At 36.1% G+C, this 27833-nt stretch overlaps 1 long non-coding RNA gene across 2 annotated transcripts; it reads left to right on the forward strand.

Annotated features, from left to right (window-relative positions):
- Positions 1-12: 12 nt before the first annotated feature.
- Positions 13-27833, forward strand: LOC107142862. Of its 2 annotated transcripts, XR_007347154.1 has the most exons (4): positions 13-267; positions 21777-22439; positions 24174-24477; positions 27530-27833. It is a non-coding gene; the product is annotated as an uncharacterized LOC107142862 (long non-coding RNA). The 2 variants fall into 2 exon arrangements; XR_001503611.2 differs by having other exon boundaries at positions 14-267; positions 24174-27833.

A 27833-nucleotide genomic window follows, 5' to 3' on the forward strand; every position in this document is an offset into this window, starting at 1 on the left:
GACCAGGGCGTGGTATTCAGCCTGTGGAGCGCAGAACAATGGCGCATGCGCACTGGTTCTGTTTTTTCCTCCCGGCGACTCTGGGGGCCAGGGGGTGTGCCAGCAGCCGCCGCCGTGTCTTGTGCAGCCGAGTTTGTCTGTGCTTTCTTTCTATTTCTAGTCTACGATTTACACAGTGATCCGCAGTCTGTTCCATTAATAATTATTGAAAGCTCAAAATGATTGTTCAGGCAATGGCGATTGCATTAGAGTGCGGCAAAGAACAAGGTAATGGGGCCCCTGCTCTCCAGGAAGTTACCTGCTAAGGAGTTCCTGAACTTTCATTTGGCAATCAGTGATATAAGCGTTTGTTAAATTGGTTGTTTTGGGTTTATAGTAATGAGCTATAAATCGGTGGGGGTGTTTGGATCGGACTGTTTAATTTGACAGACAAAACTCGCAATCAGGATGGTTAGAGAAAGTCAGATGGCAATCAGGGTGTTTAGGGAAAACAGGGCAACAGTTGAGCTGACACTTTTAGTGACAGATGGCGGTGATTAAAATTAGAATCAAGGTAAAACATTAGACTAGGAAGGACTTTGATGTGTTTCAAAAACGAAGTTGTCGTGTGTGTGTGTGTGTGTGTGTGTGTGGAGAAGGCCCAGGTGATGATTATGGAAAGGAACATGGACTTTCCTCACCCCCAAGTGTTCTGACATCTCCATTGCTTACCTTCACATTTCCAGGCCTTTTCATTTTGTAGTGCCTGGTATGTGTGTGGGGGCAGGGGCGGGGGTCGTCTTGAACCTCTTCTCTTATCTACAGCCCCCCTATGGGATAACGTTCAATCTAATGGCTTCACATGCAGTCTACACACTTATAATTCCCAAATTACAGCCCAAACACTAACTATTTAGTTAATCCCAGACTCACATATACCCAACATTTCAACATGAACACATCTCATACCTAACTCCCCCAGGTAGCCACCAAAACCTATTCCTGCATTCTTCAACTCAGTGAATACTAATTCCATTCGTCCAATTGCTGACCCCCAAACCTTGGAGTCATCCTTGGCTTTTTCTCTTACACTGTAAATCCAATCCACCAACAAATCATTTAGTTCTAACCTTTAGGGCACATCCAGATCCAATCAATTCACATAATCTACCAAGTTATCCCTAGTCCAAACTATTGTCTCTCACTTTAATTTTTGGAGTAACTTCTTCACTAACCACTTTGTTTCCCCTCTTTATAGTCATCTGGAAGAGAAGAATATGTACATTTATGACAAACAGAAGATAAATCTATTCTGGACTGGAAATAAATGTTTCAAGATAATTCTCTTTGATATCATCCATTTTAATGCTGTTGCTGCCATGGTTTCATAAGTGATTGTCAGGTGGTATAACACAAGATTTTGAAGAGAAATTGCCTTTAAAGTCTACTTCTAGGCACACCAGTTTTTACCCCATAAGACGAGCAGGTGCCTCAATCTGGGTCCCAGGTGACTTGGAGCCAGAGCTATGTCTCCACCCTTTGCTGTGTTCTTCAAACAGAAGCCAGAGAAACTTTCAAATTTTGTTTAAAACCCACTGAGTCTTGCTATCTCGCCCAGAGTAAAGGATATAATAATATGATGCCCTAAAAAGCTCTAGGTCAACTGGACACTTAACCATTCTGCCCCATCTCCTGTATCTCCTCCTCTTGATCTCTTGACCCAAGCCACCAAGATTTCCTTTCAGTTCCTTAGATGCTCCTTTTCCTTCCATTTTGGCCTGTTATTTGCTATTGCCCTTATTTAAAGTATGCTTTGCCTGTTTGCCTACATGGCTTTTTCCTTATTTTTTTCATGTTTTGTTTAAATGTAATCTGCTCAGTGAAAATTTCTCTTGACCAATCTAAAAGTGTAACTCACCTGCCTACGAGATTTCTCATCTCCCTTTCCAGCTTAAATTTTACCACCATATTTTACTTATTTACTTTGTTTATTGTCAGCCTTGCTTCAATGTATTATCAGCTCCACAAGACCAAGGATTTTGTCTATTTTGTTATAACTGCTTCTTCACTGCCTAAACAATACCTCAAAAATATTTTTGAGTGACTATATGAAGAAAGAAGGACTAAGACTTTTACTTTGGAGAGTGATATTATATAAAGATTCCAAAATAATTCAAGCTTATTCTAGCTGTTTCATGATAAATGGGTTATAAAAGGGCAGGAGTAAAAACAGCTAGATCAGTTTTATGTTCTTGAAGACTGGGTGAGAGCATGTGATAGTTTGGAGAAGCATATAAATACAGGTAGAAGAGATGAAATTTCAGATGCACTTTGGTGGTAGACCTGACAGGACTTGAGTTGAATGTGATGGATAAAGAATAAAAATGAAAATAATTTCTAGAAATACTCATCAATAGGAGAAACTATACACATAATCACATATCAATTTTCAGAAAATTATACTAAGTGAAAAAGTCAGTACCTAAAGATTATATACTACATGCATGTTATATGACATTTGGTGGTGGCAGGGTGGGGAATTGAATCTTGGAGTACTGTACCACTGAGCTACATCTCCAGTCCTTTTTTAAAAATTTGAAACAGGATCTCACTAAGTTACTGAGGGCTGGCTTTGAATTTATATTCTCTGCCTCAGCCTCCACAATAGCTGCAGCATTCTTAAAAAAAACCAAAATTATAGAAATGGAGAATTGATTAGTGGTTGACAGGAGTTAAGGAGAGTGTAGTGGTAGGGAAGGGAGGGTGACTAGAAAGACAAAAGCAATAGAAATCTTTGTGGAATGGAATGTTCTGGATCTTGACTATCTCAGTATCCTGGTTGTGCTATGGTTTTTGTTTTAAACAGTTTTGTTAAGATACAATTCACATACCGTACAATTTACTCATTTAAAGTGTACCATTCATTAACTTATTAGTATATTCACAGATATGTGCAACTATCACCACAATTTTTTTTTCTGGTACTGGGAATTGAACCCAGGGCTGCTTTACCACTGAGTTATATCCCTGGTCCCTTTTGAGACAGATTCTTGCTAAATTGCCCAGGTTGGTCTCAAACTTGTGATTCCTCTGCCTCAGTATCCCGAGTAGCTAGATTACAGGCATGCACCACTGTTCTCAGCACTATAGTCAGTTTTAAGAAAATTTTCATCACTTCAGAAAAAAGTTTTGTACCCTTTGATTATCATACCCCTCTTCTGTTTTTCTCCCCCCTACAGCTTGATGCATTCACCTCGCATCTGTATAGATTGCCCTATTCAGGAGATTAATATGAATGGGATTGTATAATTATGTAGCCTTTTGTGTCTTTTCAGTTTGTATGATGATTTTGAGTTTCATCCCAGTAATAGTATGATATCAGCACTTCTTTCTTATGGCAGAATAATATTTCATTGCATGGATATACCACTGATTGTTTGCCCACTCATCTATTAATGAACATTATAACTGCTAAATTGTGGGGGATAGTCTGTGTGACCTCTAAGAGTTGAAAAATGATAGTTGTAATTTGAATTTTCCTGGAAGTCCAGGGACTAAAGTTGTAACAAAGTATAAACAAGAAGAAGGGGACTTTTAAAAGAGGAAGGATGAGAACCTGAACTTTCAACCTTAGTGAGCTAGGGCATAGAAGGGAGGGCAGAAGCCAGACTGGGAAACTTGGATTTGATCAGATAGGCAAAGGGAGCCACTTATTAAGTTTTTAAATAGAAAAATACATGAAGACAGTGGTGTTTTGTCCTTTAAGATTAAACTGGAAGTGATTTACAAGATGGATTAAAGTGGTGACAGACTGGAAACTCTGTTGATTTGCCTGGCTTTTCCTTTGGAATTTTCCTTGCTGGTTAGTAAAATTATCTTGTTTCTTGTTATAAGGGAGATTTAGCCCCAAATATGGAAAATTTGACTTTCTTGCTTTAGTCTCTTCCTAGTGTTTTCATTAAACACAGAGGTATTACAGAGAAATCATAGGCTAGGCATCACCTGGTGCTATCTAGGTGAAATCAGGTGTAAGTTTTAATCTTCACACATTTATCAGCTTATTAAATGCTTTTCATTCTATGATCACCATGTCAAACTGTGGGAAAACAAGGAAACCAATCCCAGCCCATAAGGAATTCACAATTTAGTATGGGGTGGTGAGCATATGAAATGTAAAACTAATCATGGCACTGTGTGAGAATGTCTGTGTACACAATGTTCTTGGGAATTCTGGAGAGGAAGTAACTCAACTGTCAGAGAAGGTTTGAGCCTATTAGGGAAGGTAACATTTGACTACCTCTACTGGACAGGCTAAGAAAGTGGCAAAGGCAGGCACACAGGTTTGGCCTCATTAAACTTGAGAAAAAGCATAAAGTGATCAGAGACTTTGAGAAGATCTTAGTACCCGGAGGGTAGGCTATCTGGAGTGGCACAACATGAGTCTGCATTGGGAGGTTAGAGCTGAATTATCAAAATCCCTGTGGACTGTACCGAGGAGTTGAATCCTGTTCTGGAGGCCAAGGATCCTTAACATTCTCTTTACATCACTCTCTTTGCTGTGCCCTCCTGTGTCTTGAGAAGGCTCATCATCTCTCAAAGACTTTGGCAACATTCTTTCAAAGTGTCTCCCTGCCCTGGCCCTGTACCTGTCCACCCTGCTAGCTGGGTGATTTCCGTGGCTTAAATGTGTCCCCCAAAATTCACGTGTTAGAAACCTGACCCCGAATGCTGCAGTGTTGAAAGCCATACCTGTTGGGAGGTATTTGAACCTTGGGGGCACTGCTCTCATGAATTAATTAGTGCCATTATCATGAGAGAGTTTCCTAAAAAAGATGAGTTCAGTCCCCTCTTGCTCTCTTTCACCTTCCCTTTGCAAGGATACCCTCACCAAAAGCCAGCCGCTAAATCTTGGACTCAGCTTCCACAACCATGAGTCAATAAGTTCCTCTCCATTCTAAGTTACCCAGTCTGTGGTATTGTTATAGCAGCACAAAACAGACTTAACAGTTATTGAAGTTGGATATAACCCTGTTATGGTATGTTCCCTCCACATTTGTGTGTTGATGTCCTAACCCCCAGTACCTCAGAATGTGATTATGTTTGGAGATAGGATCTTGAAAGAAGTAATTAAGTTAAAATGAGGTTATAAGTTTGGACCTTAATTCAGTATAAACTAGTGTCTGTAAAAATAGAAGATTAGGACACAGACATGTACGGAGGGAAGACCATGTGAAGATAAGGAAGGCAGACATCTGTAAACCAAGGAGAGAGGCCTCGGAAGAAACATCTCTACCAGCACCTTGATCTTGGACTTCCAGCCTCTAGAATTGTGAGAAAATAAACTTCTGTTGTTTAAGCCACCCAGTCTGTGACACTTTGTTATGGCAGCCCTACCAAAGTAATATATTCTGTCACTTCCTGTTTTGTATGGTATAAAGTCAGAACTTATTAGCATATTCTATAAAGTTCTTGAAGACATTATCTCTCTAGAACCCTACACTCTTCCTCACTGAGCTCTGCGCAAACAAGCTACCAACTTTATTGTTTCTTCTGTAAAGTTCCTCAGTCTAAAATGCCTTTCTGCACCCTCTTATCCTATTCTCTTCATTTAAGATTTGGGTGAGGCATCACCTTCCCTATTCTGTGTTTTGCATTGGTCAAACATAGCTGAAGAAATCACCCCATCCTCCCCCACTCTACTGAAAACAAACTTATCTTAGAGCTCCTAACATTTTAGCCTATATATGTGTTTTATTTGCACCACTAGACTCAACTATGGATATCTTCATTCAAATATAATGTTAGAGTTCTGATTACTGTCTCAGTACCTAACATATAACAAGTACTCAGTAAGTACTCTAAAAATGAATGAATGTATATTAAGTCTAGTTATCCAGAACTATATAATCTTAAAGGAAATTGATCCACATTTTGGTATTCCCTAATGAATACTTACTACTACTGTGGTGAATGCAGTTTGAGTGACCAAAATGCTCATATCAGTTGATTTAATATCTCAGATATTTCTGAATAGCACATTGTTTTTAATCCATCTATACTTTTTATATACTACATGCAGATGCCTATTTCATTTTAATGCCTGCCTTCTTTAGTTATATTTTCAGTTAATACTGTCATTTTTTCAGTTCAGCCACATTAAGCTTGAGAAAAAGCATAAAGTAATCAGAGATTTTGAGAAGATCAAAGTCACATAGCTTTTCTATGCCAGACACAGTTCAATTCTGAGGGGGAAAATATTACTAAATACTGTTTTTATAGAAAGGAATTCAGCTAAGCAGAGGACATATAAACCAACAATTATACTTCAGTATGATAGGACAAAGATATGTTCATGGGGTGTAATGACAGAGTGGTTTAATTAAATTGAAAGCAAAACCATGTCCTACATTTAGGTGTTAATTCTAAGTTTTTTGTTTGTTTGTTGGCAAAATAATTATTGTTTCTTGGTGTGTATATCTTCATTAGATGACTTTTTCCTGACCTCCTTCCCTTGCTCTGGAGATACCTTATTGGAACTCCCTACGTGCTGTTTACACCTAATGCCTGTGTGAGAATGTCCAGAAGGCTCAAGCCTGCTGTCATCCTCATTAAAGAATCACACAGAGAGAAGCTGCCTTTGGAGGACTTTAATCCCCTCTTTCTTCACTTAGCACCTCATATAAAGCTAGGATTGACAGATAATTCTATCCTAGCTCTGAGGTCTTGCAATATGTGAAGGGAAGGATATTAGCAAAAGGGAGCTATCACTGTTCTTTTTCATCTGTCCCTAACATAAGGACCTGACATGTGGCTGCCCCAGTCTTTGAAGGGAAGTAGCAACTCCCAGTAGTTGGGTGTATCTCAGAGAAATCCAAAAGAATTGTAATGAATCTATAAGAGTTGACAAGCCAATATAAGCCACTAGCCAATTCAAAAACATAAATAAAATACCTGTGTATCTGTCAAAATATTTCTAATTCTAGTGTCTTTTGTAGAATATTCATTGTCTGTTTTGTCCTCCTCTAAAATCTACAGTATAAATAAATACTGCCTGATTGATTAGCAGATGAGCATGGTTGGTTGACACAATTACTGATAGAATAAGTGATACTGAACTACAGTAGAGGTATTTTTTTTTTTGGTACTGGGGGATTGAACCCAAGGATGCTTTACCACTGAGTCACATCCCCAGCCCTTTTTATTTTTTATTTTGAGGGTCTTACTAAGCTGTTGAGGGTCTCACTAAGTTGCTTAGGCCACTTTGAACTTGAAATCCTCTTGCCTTTGCCTCCCAAATCACTGGGATTACAATCAGTCATGAGCCACTGTACCTAGCTAGTACAGTTTTCTGATAGCGATAGTTATTAACACATTCTAAGGTGATAACTAATTTAAATTATCTGGCCAAAATGTTATTGTTGGAAAAAAATTGTGGAAAAAAATACGGACTTCTTATTAAAGTAATTTTAAAATCAATTTCCCATTTATTTTATGTATTATGCCAGTGAGGAAATTAAGCTAGTATTATATGCAAGTCAAAGTTATTACTGTTTTAGTTTAAAAATAACAAGTAAATATTGAGATGATGTAGGGAGCCAGGCAGAATTTTCAACCTGGAACCCAAATAGGATAAGAGTTTTCAGGAACTCTAGAGACCCTAGATCGAAGAAGAGTTAACTAGCAAAAACAGTAACACTCCTCACAGGTGTACCCTTTGTTATGCTTTTACTTATCTGTTTATACATCTATTATAGTTTGAATCCTAAATGCCCCACCCTCTCAAGGCCCAGATGTTGAAGGGTTAGTCCCAGGGAGACACTATTGGGAGGTGGTGAATGGTGGGGCCTAGTGGAAGATCTTTAGGTCATTGAGGATGTGCCCTGAGGAGATTGTGGGACCCCTGCCTCTTCCTTGTTCTCTCTTGGGCTTTCTGGCCATGAGATGATCAGTTTTGTTCCGCCATGTGCTTCTACCAACATATGCTGCCTTGCCACAATACTTATAGCAATGGGGGTCAATTGATCATGGACTGAAACCTATAAGCCATATTAAACATTTTCTCTATATAAGATGATTATGGTAGGTATTCGTTACAGTAATGGGAAACTAATACAACATCTGTTCTTTCCACTAAGCTGTTAGTTATGTAAAGTCAGGAATGAGGTATATTTCTATCTTTACATTTCTATCTTTATATATACATTTTGGAGGATATAAAATAAAGAGAAAGAGGCCTGAAGATAGCTCCAAAAGGGAAAAGCATGGGGGTTTCTTAGGAATGTACTTGAATAGTCTAATATTATACCAAAATAATCTGATATGAGACTATGTATATGGTTAGAGAAGTCTTCCCTGACTTTTCTATTTAGAATAGAATGACTTCCCTCCATTTCTCATCATTGTGTTTATTTCCTTCCCAGCATTCATCAGAGTCTGTAATGGCCTTGTTATTTGGCTAAAGGGTAACATACCTCTTTTCACCTCAAGATGATTATGACAAAGCAGGAACCTAATATGTGGTCTTATTTATTACTAATCAATAAGGATTTGTTTCTCAGTAACTGTTTGCTAAATTGGGCACAGTGGCACAAACCTGTAATCCCAGCAACTGGGGAGGCTAAGGTGGGGATTCTCAAGTTCAAGGCCAGCTTGAGCAACTTAGACCCTGTCTCAAAATAAAATAAATAAATAGAAAGGGCTATGGATGTTGCACAGTGGTAAAGCACCCTGGGTTCCATCCTCAGTACTACAACTACAACAACAAAACTATTTGCTAAATGAATCTGAATGAATTCATATGTGTGATTTAAGCTGAATGAATGTTTAGTTTGTATCCTGAACATTTCTTACATGATAGAAAAGAGTACTTATATTCCAGCAGACAGTGGGCAGAATGGGAGATAAAATTCTTCAAAAAGAAGAGCGCAAGAAATGCCTGGAATCCTGGTGTTTGATCTCTGAAAGGGAGAGCTCTTCTTTTCACTCTTCTAAGTAACAGTGGAAATTGACCCCTTGCCAGGGGAGGAAGGGACCTGGGTCGTGGTATTCTTATCTTCGAAGGCTTTCCTGAGTACTGGAGATAGGGGCTGAAGGAGTTGTCACCAGGAACTGAACAACCTGTATTTAGCAAAAGTATTCTGTAGCTGCCATGTGTATATATGCGCAATAAGAATTGTAATGCATTCCACTGTCATTTATTTATTTATTTTTAAATCAATTAAAAAAAAAAAAAGAACCCAGGCCATGAACACACACACACACACACAAAAAATGTCTAAGAAAATGGTTGTAACAGCAGCAGCTACAAAGCAGAGGTGTCTGAAGCTGCTGGAAAGGATTCGTGTACTAGTTGCACTAACTGTCCTTATCTCTTCATCTCTTTGATTAAAAAAAAATCTTTTAAAAATTAAGAAAAAAAGTTCGCTCACTCACTTTCCATTTCTTTTTTAGTATTATCTGCTGTGTTTCTCTGCTCTTATACTCCTTTTGTTTTCATCTCTATTTCAGAAACATTTTTTTCTTTTATTTCTCTTTCTTCAGTTCTGTCATCTCAAAGCTGAGCTTTTTAATGTTGTGTTCTTCCGCATCTTGAGTTATTTTCTGGGTGTTTTCATGCCTATTTTTAAATGTCAGGTACAGTTTTGAGCCATTTGGTGGACACATCTTCCTGTCCTGTTTTACTTGTCTGTAAGGATGAATCTAGTTTGCTCTTTATACAGTTGTCTCATAATTATTTTGTATGGAGTTTTCCCTCCCTGCTCTCCTGTGGTTATTTCTATAGGAAATTAGTTCTTTATAGTTTTCTTTTTTTCCCCCTTAATTTTTACAGTGACACAGTAGGAGGAAATCTTTTCTGACTTCAACAAGCTCCCTTTTTGTTGTTTTATGGTCAAAACCTCAGTGACTTGTTTCTGGATTCCCTGAACCTGTTCCCTCTGGAGCTTTCCTTTCCTCTGTCTCACCATTTATTTTTTTCTCTGCAGCTGCAGCTTCTCCTCAGTGTGGAGCCTTGTTGCAGATCCCAGCAGTAGAGAATCATGAATTTTGTAGTGCCTGCAGCGCTGCGATCTTGCCACTCCAGTGCTGCCCTGGCCCTGGTGTGCTGAGTGCTCACTGTCAAAGCTGCGGTAACACCAGCGGGGCTTGCACCTACTTCACCAGCTAGCTGTGCCATCCCCACAGCTGGCTGGCTGTTTTCTTCACCTGGCACAGACCCTGGCAATCTTGTGACCTCTTGTGTTGTGAGGTGTCCTTGCTTTGTTGTAAATGTCCAAGTGTTTGGGCTTTGACATCCAGTTCCTTTTCTCCCTCTCTCACCTCCCTGCCTCCTCTCTCTCTACCTTGGCCACATACCCCACCCCCAGCAGTCACTTTCAACTGCATTTAAAGCGGGGGTCAAACATGGGCCTGAGCATATATGACCTTCCAGACAGGCTCTTTAAATTAAAGAGTGGTCCTAAATATTTTTAAAATGTATTGTTCCTTGTATTACCACGCCCTATTTAGTTGCTTATTTCTTTTCTAATCATTTGGGCTATATTCACCTTCACCTTCCTCCTCCACTCCAAGTTTAAGTAACCTGTCTAGTACACAAACATTACCACATCACTCAAATTTATTACCACATGATTTGTACTTCTACCGAACAAATTAGGTAGGCATGGAAGGGCATGGAAGGCCTCCATGAATGGGGCCTTCCTCCCCATTCTACCTGACTCCCTTCTCCTGGCCTTCAAACTCTGAACATTAATTGTATTGGACTGCTTGTGATCAAGCACATACATATTCTGTTTCAAGCTTCTATGCTTCTGTGTATCTTATGGCATCTGTCTAGAATGCCTTTTCCACTTTTCCAAATCTTCTGGCTAATTCTTTTTCTTTTTGCTACTAGGGATTGAACCCAGGGGTGCTTAACCACTGAACATATCCCCAGCCCTTTTTGTATTTTATTTTGGACAATGTCTCACCAAGTTGCTGGGGCTGCCTTTGAACTTGAGATCTTCCTGCCTCAGCCTCCCTAGCTATTGGGATTACAGGTGTACCCCACTGCACCAGACTCTTCTGGCATTCTTATTGGACCTTCCAGAGTTGACTGTCCTTCTGAGATCCCACAGCATTTTGTATTTAACTTTATCTTGATCTATCTAGATCAATTGATCAACTTGCAAATGTGTCTGTCTCTTCTGCCTGACAGTAAACTAGGGACCATATCTTAATTGCCTTTATATCCCAGCCTCAAGCACTAGGCCTCATATATAAAAAGTAACATTGTGGGCTGGGGATGTGGCTCAAGTGGTAGCGCGCTCGCCTGGCATGCATGGGGCGCTGGATTCAATCCTCAGCACCACATAAAAATAAAGATGTTGTTCCATGGAAAACTAAAAAATAAATATTAAAAAATTCTCTCTCTCTCTCTTTAAAAAAAAAGTAACATTGTCACTAATTCTTTCTTCTATTTATTCTTTCTGAGTTATTTTACCTCTCTTGATACTTCAGCTATACACTATTTTATTTACTTCTGTGCTACATTAAAATAAAATACAATGCTGGTTACCCCCAAATTCCTGTTTTGCACTCCAGAGCACTTATTCACTTTTTCAATTCCTTGGATAACATCTGTGCTTTCATGTCTCCTAGGAATCCAAAATCAACCAACCTTCTGTTAGTGTTCCATCTCTTGACCAGTGGCACCCTGTTGATCATGCCAGAAAATAAGAATTATCCTAACTCATTTTTTTTAACTCCCAAACATTAGGTCTTTTTGATTCCACTTTCCAAGATTATCTTGTTTTTGTCTCTTTCTCTCCCTACCTACTATCACTGCATCAACTGAAAGCTATATCATCTTTCAGGGGAAACCATGAAAAATTTTTAACTATATTCCTGTATGTATCTTGACTTCTCTATTTTATACATAACAGACAAGATAATTCTTTGAAAACTAAACCCTGGTTATTGTCCTTTGCTTAAACCAATCAATAGTTTTTAATTGTTCTTAGCAGGAAATCTGAAAATCTTTAAGCTGATCTATAAGTGCCTTTCTAACTTTTGTTCTTGTTTCCTTTAAGTTCCTCAAATTTCTGGCTTTTTCCCTGTCTGGATGCTCTCTCCATCCCACTTCCCCCTTACTAGGCCAAACTCATACCTTAGCTTTAATATGGAAAGTATTTTTTCTGCTTTCCTTTATAATCATATTACTTATGCATGCATCCCTAAATAACTGTGTAGTCTGGCTTTTTCTGATACTTTACATAACTGAAATCACACTGTCTGCATCACTTTGTGACTTTTATTTTATGTTCAACATTATTTTTAAAGGATTCATTTATGTTGCTCAATGTATAGTTTGTGCATTTTCACTGTTCTTTAAATATGACACATTTCCATAAAATCTATTCTAGATTTGATGAACTTTAGGGTTTCTGGTTTGGGACTATAATGAACTAAGAATAATGCTACTATGAACCTTTTGTATATATATATCCTGGTGTATCTGAGCACTCATTTATTCAGGGTATGGATTAATGGGGTGCCAAACTATGTTCTACAATAGACATTCATGATTATACTGTTAAGCCAGGTTTCCATTACTGTAACAAAATATTTGAGACAAACAACTTAAAGGTTTATTTTGGCTCATGTTTTCAGGTTTCAACCCATGGATGTCTGGCTTCACTGCTGTTGTACCTGTAGTGGGGCAGAACGTCTTGGCTGGGAATACATAGTGGAGCAAAACTGTCACCTCATGGCATCCAGGAAGCAAAGAAAAATAGTGGGAGGGTCTGGGGTCCCAATATCCCTTTCATGGGCATGCCCTCAGTGACCTAACTTCCTTGCACTAGGCCCTACCTCCTAAAAGTTCCATCATCTCCCAATACCACCCTAGACTGGCAGCCAAGCCTTTTGCATATAGGCCTTTTGGGGACACTTAAGATCCAAACCATAACACACTCCTAACCAAGAGTGTTTAAGTACTACACATCCTAACTGACACTTTTTAATTCATAGCAACCTGATGAAAGTATATTTTGTATACACTTATTATAAAATGACATTTTATAAATTGATAATATGGCAATATGTGGTCAATTGTTTCTAATGATGGCCACAACAATCCCTATTACCCAAATGCCCTTCTGCAATGTGATGATTTTATAGCTCCTCCATTAAACAGTGGCATCTCCTTCTCTTTTCCCTAAATGTGAGCTGGACCCATGATTTGCTTTAACTTATAGGTCTAGTCTTAAAAAGCCTGTCAGCTCCACATTTACTCTCAGGGATCCAGCCACCCTATAAATAGGGTCAGGCTAGAATACTGAGTAATAAGAGACTACATAGGGGGGCCAAATCAGTCCCCAGTTATTCCAAACATCTCAGCTGAAGTGTCAGACGCAGAGTAAAGCCATCTTAGACATCCATGTTTCAGTGGAGCTTCTGCTGAATACAGCTGCATAAGAAACACCAGCCAATACTATGCAAAGAAATAATAAATGGTTGTGTTAAACCACTAAGCTGTAGATATTTTGTTATAAAGCAATATGTAGCTGAATCACAACATATCAAAAACTTTAAAATCTTAACTCCCTCTGTATTAGTTTCTTTCTTCCTATAACCTTTATATCTTAAGAAATATTAGATGTCATTTTTAAATGTGTACAAATTTTCACGGTAGTGTCATTGGCATGTTTTGAAGTAGAAATGGCCTCTTTGTTCTAATTTAAAAGATTGCAATAAATTACAACACATTCATAAGATAGAATAGCATGAAACAAAACTACATTGAAAGGATTTTTGTTTTGCTCTGTCCATACATGTTTTTATTGCTTCTTTTTAGTTATGCATGACAGTAGAATCCATTTTGAAATAATTCTAAAAGCATGGAATATAACTTGTCCTAATTCAGTCCCCAGTTACCTCCCTTACATTTTCCCTCCCCAACCCCCTACTCCCTTTCCTTTATTGATCTTTCTGCCATTTACCCATAGTTATTTTTTTCAGTTAATTTTTTGTGGATGTACATGATGGTGAGATTCACTGTGGCATATTCATATTCACGTATAAGAGTGTTATTTCAGACTCATTCCATTATCTTTCCTTATTCCAACCCTCTTCCTTTCCCTCATTCCCTGAAAGGATTTTAATGACTTTGGAAAATGCCAGAGAAAAATACCAGGTGATTTTTCTTCATATGTATAAATTTTATTCCCAAGTTGTTAAAAAATTGTACATAAAGGCTAGAAAAAATGAATACATTAACACTGGTTTGGTGGTTTTGATTTGATTTTTCCTATTCTTTGAAAGTTTCTACAGAGCATATTATTTATATAAAGAGAGAAAAGAAACTAATGTTGTCTTTTGACATAATAGAAAGTTTGTAGTCAAACTTGACATGCTCTGGCAGAGAAATTGTCAAGATGTGACACTCTACCCTTGGTGGCCATCAGTTCAGATTTCAGGAGCAGACTCAAAAGGCTTGGTAGCTTGGATTTTTGAAATTTGAACAACATTGAATTTTTAACTGTTTAACTTTCTAAATTAATTTTTAAAACCCTACTGTTTTTACTCTTGGAAGTAGTTCATAAAAGAAAAGATATCTTGAGATCTTGAAAGTAGAAAGTATATAATCTTAAAGGACAATACACGTTTAAGTTTATGAATAACTCACTATGGTCTTTCTAATTTTCATTTTGTTGTGGATGGTAGAAACATTATTTGGGAGACTCTGGTCCAAAGAAAGAAAAACAACACTAAAATGTAAAATTATACAGGGATAGCAAATGACATATACATTCTTAATAAGTAGGAAAGCATCTAGGTTTCCCAATAAAATCAACTTTGAAGTAGAGAGTAAAGGAACTTCTAGAGACATGAGTCAAGTTTGGCTTCTCTATAGCAGTGTTTCTTCAAGTGGAGGTGCTTATTAAATAATCAGCATCCAAAGCCCCATCTGAGACAATTGTTATTGAATCTCTGTGAATGTGGCCTAAGAATTCTTCATTGTTAACAACATTCTCAGGGAAGTCATACATTAGAACTTGAAGGAAACACTGTCTTTGAGAGATTCTCTATGTTGATCTGGTTAGTGGTTACATGGCTGGAACATATGCAAAAATTCATCAAGATGTACAATTAACTTGTTTATGTTAGTTACATTCTATTAAAAAGTAAAAAGAAACAAAAATGTTTCTAAAACATAATGTAGCCAAATAAGTAATTTATTATTTAGTAAATTTTAATTTACACTAGTAGCCATAATTTATACATTTGTATTGTACTGAAGCAGATTGTTTTGCATTTTTGTTAGCAAACTTGGGCATTGTTCATTTTAGAAAGACTCTGACGTATTTTTGGTTAGATTAATCTACATTTTTTTAGTGGAAAAAGAATTTTGGTTTATAGCCAAATTTGTTTGGATACTGATATAGATAAAATTACTTTAAACTTTAAAATTTCATATTTCTTTAGAAAAATTATGATTGAAGTAAATAATACTTTTAAACCCTGTAGTCTTTGTTTTGTAAATGTGAAAAAATGCAAGTATGGGAGGGAAGAGAGGAAAAAAAAATGGAAGAAACAGTTGCCCTCAGGACAAATACTCTAGCCCATACTCTCAAAATAGGACATTTCAGAAATTTTGATTCTTAAGTTAAATCTCTCATGATTTATTCTTTGATTGCCATTTAGAACAGCCTTCTTAACTGTGTAATAGCTATTGCAACATTTTATGTTTGAAAATATTTTTGTTATTGTTTATGCTGGTAATATTTTTATTTTTTAATTTATAGATATTTCTATATTAGAAAGAGAGAAGCAAAAACCACTGTGATGGGAAGAGAACCTTTAGGATTTTGTTGCCTCTAATTTTGGTCCCTGATTCATCATACACCTTCACAATTTTATTTCTGTGAGAAAGAGGTCTGTTTTCTCTTGGAATGCCACATTGTTTAGGGATGAAATGTTCGGAGTCTTTAACACTGTATTGGAGTGCCTCTTGAGTATTTAGCATCTGGATACAGCCGTCATCACAGTCATGAGAGATAGAGCAGGCCAGAACTGACTCTGTCTAGGGGAAATATCAGGACTAACACCAAATCTAACATAGCTCTTTCCAGTGTTGCAAAAATAATATATCAGTAAGGCATCTCTATGAAAAACTTCTGCAGGCTTGTATCTAATTTGTATTATTGTCACCCAGCCCATTATATACATGTAGTAGGAAATTCTAATAGTGAATGATATTATTATGACAATTTCAGGGGATTATAAATCATGATTTTCATAAATAAAATGGTTGAAGCCTATTATTGTAAACTCTGTTTTTCACATACATATATAATAGTATCTTTCTCTATTAAAATAATAGTGCTAAAATATTGAAGGACTTCTGAAATCTAATAAATTGTCCATGTTTTCTCAACAATGATTGCCTTAGCATCACCAAGAGAGACAAACTTCTAAGGGAGATGGCCCATCTGATTTACCTGTATACATTAAAAACACTTGTAATTCCAGCTACTTTGGAAGCTGAGGCAGGATTGTGGTTCCAGGACAGTACTGGCAACATAGTGGGATCTTGTCTAAAAAATAAAAAATAAAACAACAACAACAAAAGTTTATTTCTATTGCTATATTCTAAAAATAAGAAATATGTAATAAAAACATAAACTGGGAAGAAAATAACTAAAATGTCTGGTAAAACAGACAATTAAATATTATTATGCATGTATAAAGATACATCAAGAGTGAGATTGACAGATTATTACATTTATTTAGCACAATGACTAGCTCTTGCTTATGAATATTATAGTCCAACCAAGGGGTACTTATAAAATCCCATTTTACAGAGGAGAAGTTGAGAAACAAGAGTTATATAACATGCCCACAGTCACACCAGACAGACTTGAGGCCAATAAGTCTGACTTAGGAATTCTTATTCTTTATCACTGTGGTGTGTGTGTGTGTGTGTGTGTGTGTGTGTGTATGTACTGGGTATTGAATGCTCTGCCACTGAGCTACATCTCAAGTTTTTTTTTTATTTTTTATTTTGAGACAGGGTCTCACTAACTTGCTTAGGCTAGCCTCACACTTGCAATTCTTCTGTTTCAGTCTCCCAAGTCACTGTGATTACAGATGTGTGCCATTGCACCCAGCCTCTTTATCACTTCTTAAACTCACATATGTCCATATAAATAGCTTTATTGAGGTTAATTGACAAAAAATGAAACATACTTAAAATATACTTTTGTTAAGTTTTAAAAAACCATTTTAGATGTGTAATTCAATAGCGTTCACTTTATCTGCTATGTAACAGATGTCCAGAACTTTGTATCTTGAAAAACTTATGCTCTAAACCTACTAAGAACAATGTCCCATTTTTCCTTTCCCTTAGACTCTGGCAGCCATCATTTTATTTTCTGTTTCTATGAATTTGACTACTTTAGATAACTCATGTTAATAGAATCAATAAATTATTTGTCTTTTAAAAAATTTGTTTATTTCATTTTGCACTATTTCCTTCAGGTTCGTCCAGGTTGTAGCATGTGTCAGAATTTCCTTTTTAAGGCTGAATAATATTCAATTTCATTTATCTGTTCATCTGTCAATGGATGATAGGTTACTTCGACCTCTTCACTATTGTGAATAATGTTGCAGTGAACATAGGTGTGCAAATATCTCTTGACGATCTACCTTTCAATTCTTTTAGATACATCCCCATACATGGGATTGCTGGGTTATATGGTAGTTCTATTTTTAGTTGTTTGAAGAACTGCCATGCTGTTTCCATGGCATCTGCACCATTGTTGTTGTTGAGTTGTAGAATATATATATATATTTTAATGTTAATCCCCAACATATGGAATTATATTTTGTAGTATGATTTGCATGCTTCTTTCCATTGTACATATTTTGAACATATTACTTAACATTATTAATATTATTTTGCTATAATATATAAAATTATAGCACACTGGCCCAAACTAGTCATATGGTCCTGCCCAATTTCATGGAAGGTACAAGATGTGGGGGAATATAGATTTTTTTGTAAACAGTAAATCTTTCTGCCACACCTAGTGGATAGGTTGAATTCAAAATGCCTTGTTTGCTCTGAACTAGGTTTGCAAGATGAAATATAAGACACTCGGTTAAATTTGAATTTCAGATAAAAGACGAATATTTTTAGCATGAGTACATCCCTTAAAATGTTTGGGATATACTTATATACAACTCTTAAAGTGCTGAGTGTCTGAAATTCAAATTTTGATTTGTTACATCTGGAAACCTTACTTAAGGCTGCATGTTTCATGCATGACAAAAACCCATTAAAGTGAAGAATTATTATCCTCACCAAAAGGTGTTTAAAATCATATTTAAAAATTTCCAGGCCATATAGGCACATCTGCAAGTTGAACATTGCTAGCTAATTCCCAACTTCAGTTATGCCATATAGTAGGGTTGCTTTTGTTTTTGTATTTTTGGAGTAGAGGGGATTGAACCCAGGGGCACTTAAACATTGAACCACACCCCCAGCTGTTTTATTTTGAGACAGGGTCTCATAAAGTTTCTGAAGCTGGCCTCAAACTTGTGATTCTCCTGCCTCAGCCTCCCGAGGTACTGGGATTGCAGGTGTGTACCACCATACCCAACATCAATTAAAGATGTGGCTAGCCTTCTGCAACTTACTTTGGTTGCCTAAATCTCTCCTTTCCTTATTTGTAAAATTAGGAGTTTTCACTTGAAAATCTCAAGTGTACCATTTTCTTCATAAAATCTGTTATCCTATGACCCTATCGTGTTATTTCTGTAGTAATATGTCAGGATATTAATGAGAACATGGTACAAATACTCATATCTGAGCACATGTGCATGCTTGCATATTCTCTCTCTCTCTCTCTCTCTCTCTCTCTCTCTCTCTCTCTCTTCCCTAGGAAGCTATATACTTATCTGATGATGATGCTGTTGCTTAAATAATTATTACAAAATATTCTTTTGATTGTCTTCCTTTAATGGTAAAATTTTTCCAGGAAGACAGATTTGATTTTTGGAGCCAAACAGAAGTTACTTGGAGCCAAGAACAATGGGTCCTCAGAATGAGACATGTAGGTTTATCAAATAAACAAAACTGATTTATTTATTTATTAAAATATTTTTTAGTTACATATGGACACAATATCTTTTTTTAATATTTATTTTTTAGTTTTTGGTGGACACAGCATCTTTATTTTATTTTTATTGGTGCTGAGGATCAAACCCAGTGCCCCGCGCATGCCAGGCAAGCACACTACCGCTTGAGCCACATTCCCAGCCCTGGACATAATATCTTTATTTTTGAGAATCTTAAACCATCAGTTAAAAGCAGTTAGTCTTAAAAGAGAAATCCAAACATCAATTTTACTAATTTATCTTAATAAAACTATAGATGTTTTATTATACAGATCACATCCCTGTAATAAGTGCATGGCCTCTGATTTTGAAAGACTCACACTAAACTTAATATGTAAATTATGTAAGTTGCTATAAAAATTCACCCTCTATCAAAGAGCTGGTGAATCATTGCTACTGATGATAAAGTATTAAAATACAATTCCACAGGATTTATTACCAGAATGCTCTTGAAAATAACTTTTATTCCAAGATGCATTTCCTTTTTGGAGAACTTTTCAACTATGTTTAGGAAACAAAAATATCCAATATTGATGGTTTCCATCACTCAACAGAAATAGATAGAAAGATAGATCTAAATTATTCATGAAATGATTCTAACAGCTTCCACTTTACACTCTACATTGTAAAGATCATGTGAAAAATGAAGAAAACAGAAAAATGTTTTTGTTTTAATGAAAAAGATAACTGCTCATAATCAAAAATCAATTATTTTACATGAAAATTTATACATTTGAAAAAAAACGTATATTCAGATAGAAATAAAACAGAAATCAATCAGTCAGTCAAAACCAGATAAGTTCAGTTACATTTTTAAACCTGGACTAACAGGTACATTTTATTGACATACCTGTGAACAGTATTTAGATGATCAAGGAGGACAACTCTGAAAAGTCCCTACCAATCTTTTTCTCTTTTCTACCCAACCTCCAACCTTCTCTTGTTTTTATTTTTATAGGGTACACATGTGTTTTTGCACTGTGTATGCATATACACTACATAACAAGGATATGTTTAAGAGCATCCAAAATTCAATTCAAAATTATTTTGGAACACAGTCTTGAAATATTTATCTAAAAGTCTTTAAATTTTACATACCCTGAACTATTAATTGTAATTTTACTAATTTATCTTAATAAAACTATAGTGTACTGAATTGTGACCTCCCAAAAGATATGTTCAGGCCCTAATCCCTGGAGGTGTGAATGTTACTTTATAAGAAAAATGGGTGTTTGTAGATGTAAAATTATATATATATATATAAATATATAAGGTTTATGTATGTGGATTATAAAGTACATATTTTATGTGTTATAAAATACATATTCTACATGTATACATTTATATGTGTGTGTTGTCAGCTGACTTTTGTACTTAAAAGCCAAAGTACAACACCCAGGCCATTCATTACTTGCTACAGTGAACTAGAACCATATGTTTAAGATGGCCAAGATGCAAGACATAGCAGATTTGGATTTCAGAATAAAAGTTGGATTGAGGGTACTTAGGAGAATAGTCAGACCCACAACATACTTTGTATGTATCAGAAATAAAACTTTATCTGTTAATACTCTGAAGTATTAGAAGTGGTTTGTAATCTATCCTGACTAATCTTCCATGATAGACTAAATAATTTCTGAGTCTAAATTTGTTGTTTAATCTTTATGGAGTTGCCATCAATTTACCAGACTGGCTTGGAGGGCTAAATAAGAATTATAGCTGAAAATCTTTAGCATCTTTGTGCTGCATGGTAGGCTGCAACAAATGAGAACTATATTTAATAATAAGAAGTCCATTATGAATATTATCATTGATTCTATTCATAACAATTTTTTTAAATTGGTATTATTATCATTTCTTATAACAATCTGATGTGAGACTTGGAGTGGTTAAGCAATTTGCTCAAGGTTATTTCACAAAGCTCTTCTAAATATAGAAGTAGCTTTTTATTCCAGGAAAGTCTGACTCCAAAATCCATATTTTTCAATTTATGCCACATAAACAATCATCTGTGACATATAGAAGTGCATCATTTTGACATTCATTTATTTTAAAAATATTTATCGATTGCTAGCCATGTAAGCTACTTGATGTTAGCATTAGAGACACAAAGGTGCACAACCAGATTAATCTTGTCATTAAAGAAATCTCAGTCTTTCTCAGGTAAGTAAATATATCATTGTGGATTAGTACAACAACTTAGGTAATTATGTAGTCCCATCAAAGCCTAAGCTGACTCCAATAGGTGGTTCTGCAGCCAAGACAGCTCGTCGAAACTGTACTGAGTTAGGATTGTATTTTTACATTCCCATGTTGATGGTTCTTTAGATATCAGCTATTCAGAGCTGGAGGCATGACTTGGGACAAGGCAGTTTTATTTAACTGAGGGAATCTTGATAGAAAGATGACAGCTGAAGACCATCTTCTAACAGCATGCCCAGAAGCTGGGGAAATAAAACCTAATGTCTACCATAATTCACTCCTTGCATTACTCGATATTTTCACTGATTCTGCAAGCAGCTCTCCATAAGCTTGTCTTCCTGAGGAAAATGTGGGAAAAACTAGAGTACTCATTGTTGTAGAAGGTCATAGGGCCAAAACTAATAAATGACCCCATCCTCTATTATGTATTCTAGATCCCTGTACCCCTCAGCTACCAACTCTACTGGTCTCTGTGGACTCACTGATTGGTGGCATGACCAAGACTCTCTTCTCTGAGGCATTTGTGTCACAATTTATCATGGCTTTCTCTGGCCGAAGTTACTACACTGGTTATTTACCATCAGAACTGAAGAAGTAAATACCAAGGGTCATCTGAGTTGGTCACCTGGGGTTCCACATGTGTTCCAACAAGCCCTACCTCTTCCTGATGGTCAGAATTAATTTTCTCTGCAAAAGTGGTGACTTCCTATCTTGCCGACTGGACTCTGCTGCGGTTGGCCACGGGGCCACAACTAATAACTGACTCTTTCCCTCACAAGAAGCCCAGGAAATAGCCAGTGTGTAATTCAACTGGACTCTTTCTGTGTCCCTGTGGAAATGTACTTTACAGATCCCAGAAGACTATATACTACAGTAATAAAGAGAACTTTAATTTCAGTGAGGATCAATTGTTAAGGTGTTTAAAAATTTAGTGGACAAAAAGAACAGGAAAAAGTACAAAAGAAGACCACAAAGGAAGCAGTAGGCTTGAAGAGGAAAAACAGAAGTGTGTGTCATCTCTCAAGTCAAAAGAAAAACATATTTCAAGAAATGGAGTTTTATCAATTATTATCAAATGCTGCTCCAGGAAAAATACAGTAAGTTGAGGATTTAGAATAGACCATTGTATTCAGCAAGAATTAGGGGCCCTGAGGAATTATTTTTGGTGGAGAGGATGAAATGAAAACCTGAGTTGGAGGAAGTTATAAATACAAAAGGAAGAAAATAAAGTGAAGATGGTATTGAATAAAGATGTTTTTCTGTAAAAAGGGATCAGTAAAGAAGGTAGCTTGTGGGAACAGGTGCAGAGGAATTTTAAAAACTTGTTTACTTTTGGTTTTATTTTTTAAGGTGGGAGATAGTATGGTATTCAAGGAAACTGACCCAAAGGAAATGCAAAGATGCCTAATTATTTTTTGGTCACAGATGCTTAACAAGAAGTTCTCAGTAACTATCACTCTGATTATTTTATACTATTTTAAAAATATGATTTTGATAATTATTGATAATTATAAATACCTACTTTATTAAATTTTTGATTTCTAGCAAGTTTTCAAATAATATTATCCATATAACCACAATCTCAGATGTCCGTGAATGTTGCTGTGAAAATTAAGAAACAAACTGCTTATCTCTTATGACTATATGAGAATAAAATTACACACATTGTTTTGGAGAAAGGATGTTGGTTTTGTAGTCAATGAATCTGAATATAAACTTGTTATCCTCCAAAATAACTTAGAAGAATGATAAGGGTTATTTTTGAGCAGATTTTTGTCATCAGTCAATACCAGAATGACCTATGGTTATGCAGGGTCACAAAACAAAAGAAATATGAACAACAATATGAAGAACAACAACACAGAGAATAAAGAATACAGTCAATGGAACTGTTGCTGAGCATTAAGCACATTTGAGTGTTTAGATAAAAACTTCCCAATTAAAAATAATTATGGTGACTGGGTAACTAATTAGGTTGCAGGGATCAAACCTGTTACTTTAGTGGGTCAAGGACAGACCAAAGGGAGGATTCAGTGTACATATTTTATTATTTTGAGTAAAAGAGAACAGAAATTTGGAAATTTGTTCAATTTGTGCATGAGGAAAAGCCATGGCTAAAACCAGAGTCTTCATCCAAGTACAAGATTACAGAGAATTATTGTCAGATGCTAGATTTTTTCCTTCCAGAGAAATGACAACCCTATACCTTGAAAATTTCAAGAACAGTCTTTGGAAATCCCTCTAAAATATTAAACTAATGCACTGGCAATTTTAGTACAAATCAGGAAATGCAGAAATTACACTACTCACAGTGATTTTCACTAAGTTCAAGGGCATACATGTAGGACTATTTATTCTAAATAAGCCCAGTTTGAGGAGTTAATAATATTTCTTTAGGGACTTAGTACTTGCATTTTTCATCCTCTCTGAATTAAGATTAGAAAATAAGAATGAGGGTTTGTGTACTGCATTTACAATATAATTTCTTAACACTGCCAAGATGTTTGGTGGAACCCTGGTTTTGTATCAATATTTAAGGGAAGGTATTAAGTCAGAAATCATCTTGAGCCAAATTCAAAACCATGTTAGGTACTAAGGCTTTTATATATTTTATATTTGTGATGCAGCTAATTTTATTTTTTAAATTAGTTTCCACAAATTAAAAGAAAAAATATTTCATTTATAAGGATAAATCTCCCAGTTTTTTACATGTTTATGTTAAAATATAAAGCAAAAGAGAATCATGCAAGTTAACATTTGATTTGCTTGTTTTACTCAGTAAGTTTGTTCTCATACTGTGGTTTTTTATTTTAATTGTCCAAATATTTTAGGTTGGCTTCTTCTGGAAAATACGAATATTGATTTGGGAGCTGATAAAATACTTCTGAAAGTTATGATGGGATGTACACTTGCCAGTGTGAAAATCAACATAATGAACATATTCCAACATCTTCAACTTGGAAAAAAATATATTCATTTTAAGAACTTTGGCACATTAAATAATATGGTTTTTGTCATATGAGAACAGCTTGAGGAGCTGTGTGGAACATACCTCAGAACTGTCCACTCATAGGATAAGCAAAGGGATCTCTTATCTCCCATTGTGTTAAATCCTTCACACCTCCGAGATTATGTGTAAGTCAAAATATCTGAGCATATTCCCATGGGCAATACAGCAAAAATTCCCTGATGCAGAAAACAAGGAAACTTCACTGCCGTGGAGACAAGATCCTGTCACATCACACTTTTGCACAGCTGGTTGTCATAGCAACAACAGGGCTAGAAGTGCATTATGAGGACATGAGGTAGGGCACCAGAGATGGCTAAACACCATTTCATGATGAATTTTGGAAAAATAATATGGCATAACCATCAATAGATGTGGTTACCTGCAAATAAATAGCTAAGGTGATACAGGAATATACAAGATGTACCAAGGTGGCTATGAATGGGAATGACTAAGTCTAATCAATCATATTGCATTCAAGTGAAGCAAACATACACTATAGCTAAAGAATACATACAATGTTTTCCACTGTGCCTAGTGTCTATTAAAAGGAAAGCAAAAAGTACTATGGAAACTCTGTGTACCTTCAGAATAGCTACAAAGCATTGTGTACAAATGAACTGGTCAGATTTCTAATTTGCTTAGCAGCACAGTCTTTAGTGAAGAGGGACATCAGGCATTAGGTCATAGGATGTTAACTAGGAATATTATCTAATTTTATCTCTTCTGTTTCCACATTCACCAAATGCCTTGTGTTTCTACTGAGGCTTCTTCATAAATTAGCATATAAGGATAAAATGCACTCATTTTCAACACAAGTAATTGTTTTCTCTTTATAGTCATATCTATCATTATGAATTAAAAAACCTAAACCATGTACTATACACTAGTCTTTTGTGTGAGATGAAGAGGACTGGGCATAGTTGGGGATATTATTTAAGTGTATAGTGCACATGGACATGACAAGGAAACCAAGATGGAATGACAGGAAAAGGTTTACATTAAGTTGTAGTAGGAAAGATTCTAGGGAAAAGTAGAAAAGTTGTAGTGAAAGATTCCAATGGAGGCAATAAATGGCTTGGAAGGAGCAGAAGATGCAGAATATGCTGATTCCTCTCCTCGGCTCCTTGAGCAAAGAGAGAGAGGTTTGAGAGACAGTAGTTTTCAATTAGCGGGAGGAAGAAAAAGTATTTGGGAAGAGGTTCAAGACCATAGCATGACTACAAGAGACTGTAAACCAAATTACCGTCAATTTTCAGCAGTGATGTGGTAAAATGGTGTCTTCTACTTCAGCAAAATCACTTCTCCGTGTTAGTAGTTTGGTTTGATCCATTATCAAAAGTCTTTGGAGATGGGAAATAAAAGTGATTCCAAAGCATTGTAAACTTAATATAAAACTCAACATTAGCAACTTTCCAGAAAATGTCTCTGAAGTAAGTGCTGCATTTGGTGTAAAACCTCATACGGTGGTTTCTTGATACATTAAAAAGTTTCCTCTTATTAGTGATGCTTTCATAGTTGGCTTGATTCACTTGATATCGATGATCTACACTGTAATAAAATTTAAGCATAGAAACTTAATCCAGTCTGAATTAGGAACCACAGCTTCACTGGGACTTAGCGTATCATATTGCAGCATAACATTCTAATATACATAATTTCCTAAATCATGCCTTGACTTTGGGGAGTACTTAAATATTCAGCTCAATTCTCTCGTAAGTGTGCAGAATACAGTTAATGATATAATGTCCTCCATGAAGAAGGCAGAAGAGTTTGTACACCCAGATTCTCTAGCAGAACCAGAAAATAAAACAACTATATGAAAGAGCTCCCTGGCATAATTCTTTAAAAAAAAAAAAAAGCAGAAGAAAAAGAAAAATCAACTTTTTTAAGTGCCTACTATATGTCAGCTTTTTCACTAGTATTTTAATATACTTTAATCATCAAAACATATCTGCAAATATGATGTTCATTACTCCCATTTTCCTTTTAAGGAAGCAAAGCTCACAGATGTTGCTGAAGTTAACACAGCTATGGTGGAACTGAGAATAGAACACAGTCCTGTCTTTAATCTGTTCATACACTTGACCAATGATCTTTGTCTGAATCTGCAAATATAGAAGTCTGCCTAAGAATTCCATACTGAATATTTTAGCATCATTTTTTTGGGAAATTCTCTTGGTGCTGTCAAAGATGACATGCATTTAAGAAAGTACAAAATCTCTACTGCCTTCTTAAAAGCATGTGTTAACAGACCAGTGTTTGCTTCTTCACTGACAAAAGTTAAGATTTTGGGAACTAAACTCCAACTTGTTCACTTGTCTGTAAATTTCTGAATGGCAGAGACCATGACCTTGACTTCCAATATCCAATTTATACCTGGTTTAAAAGAATCTTTCACAGAGTCAAGCCATGATAATAGTAGGTTATATTATAGTAGGTGAATTTTTATTTCCTCTAAACGCTGAAGACTCAAGCCCTAAATTATTTCAATTATGTATGAAATAAACCAATGCTTACACAATACAGTTCTTTATTTATTTGATACAAGTAAAAGAAGAAAACACTTGGCAACTGCTCACTTCTACAGTGAATTTGGTTTGGCTTGTTAACCGAGTGGTGAAGGATTTGGATATGAATATTTTCAGTTGGCAGCAAAGAGGAGAAAGAATTCTGCATTTTCTCCTTGACATTGTAAGTTTAAGGAATGCTTTGTGCTATTATTCTGACAGCCTTATAAATCAAAATAAGGAAGAAATGGTAACTACAAGTTTCAGTGAAAGACAATAACTGGGGAAGGAGACAAGTATATTTTCATTCTCAAAAGGGTAAATTCTGTCAGTAGGAAGAAGGGGGAGTTCCTACTTTGAGGCTAAAATATAAAATATTAATTTCAGATAGCTCCAGAAGCAGATTAGAATTCCTTTTCATTTCATGAGGGAGTTAATAATAATGTGAAGATGAAGGTAACTACTTCAGATGAATAACTAAGTCACTTTATAGAGGAGTGTTTTATGTGCAGCCTCTAGAACAGCCTCAATGGACCCTGACTATTGGTACTTATCCTTGTGTAATCCTTTCCCATCAACTGTGGGACAATTTAGTGAATAGACTAGTATAAGGTGGAACTAATGATGTATGATACAAGGGTAATATGTTTCTCTCTTTCCTTTTTTCTAGCCCTCCCTCCTTCCCCTGCTCCCTTTCTTTCTCTCTCCAAGATCATGATTCACTCTTGGGGAAGCCAGCTGTCCTGTCACAAGCAACCATATGAAAACACCCATGTGCTGAGAAACTGAGGTCTCGTGACAACAGCCAAATAAGTAAGCTGGGAAGTGTATTCTCCAGCTCAATGTAAGCCTTTGGATGACTACTGCCCCAACTGACAATTTGCCTGCCGCCTCACGAGAGACTGAACTAAAAGGACTCAGCTATTCTCCTTGTGGATTTCTGAAACTGTGAAAGATAATAAATGTTTGTTGTT

Source organism: Marmota marmota, unplaced genomic scaffold (assembly GCF_001458135.2).
Source record: "Marmota marmota marmota unplaced genomic scaffold, marMar, whole genome shotgun sequence".
NCBI classification, from domain to species: domain Eukaryota; kingdom Metazoa; phylum Chordata; class Mammalia; order Rodentia; family Sciuridae; genus Marmota; species Marmota marmota.